Genomic DNA, 747 nt, shown 5'->3' with positions numbered 1-747 from the left:
CTTAAAAGAGTTAATGTGCACTCAAAGAGTTAACTTGTACTTGAAGAGTTAATATTCAAGGCTGTTTCGTCACTTCCTCATTGAAGCTATAAAAGCTCATTATTCTGCTCAGTCACTTTTCACTTTGCCTGAGAGGGGGAATTGTGTTTACGCTTCGTGCGTATCTTCTTGTATAAGCTTCATGCTTATTATCTATATTGTATTTTGCTTTGTGCTAATCTTGTAATTGCTCAGTGCTTATTATTCTTTATTGCTTCGTGCTTATTATGGATTGTTTATATTTTGTTTATATGTAAATAATACTTATTTAACTAAGTCTGTGTCTTGGCTTTATCACACATCCACGCTCTGTTAAAATTCTCTGCTCGGTGTTGTTGAAGGTTTCATAGCCTAGTTAAACCGAGACAAGCCAACAATCATGGTAGAGTCTGGAAAATTGAGTATAACTCTGGGATATTTTCTATTCCAACCTATAACTAGGACAGGAGTTCTCTTATCATTTCATACAAATGGCTCTCCAATCTTTGCCTTTTGTTAACATGAAGGCTAGACAGTCTGAGAAAATTGAACCGAATCCCTACATTAAGTGTAGGTCTAAACTCAATAACTTGAATGGCCCCTTCCAATTTTAATTCCTTGGGATATTTCTCTATTAAGAGATTTGACACTGCAGTTTGTTACCTTTGTCTTCAGCTTAGCAGCTGCTGCCCTTTTCTTCCACCAGATCTAATAAAAAGGACTACTGGA

The sequence above is a fragment of the Erythrolamprus reginae genome, chromosome 6, assembly GCF_031021105.1.
Source record: "Erythrolamprus reginae isolate rEryReg1 chromosome 6, rEryReg1.hap1, whole genome shotgun sequence".
Lineage (NCBI taxonomy): Eukaryota > Metazoa > Chordata > Lepidosauria > Squamata > Dipsadidae > Erythrolamprus > Erythrolamprus reginae.
Note: the sequence above shows the minus strand (reverse complement) of the source record.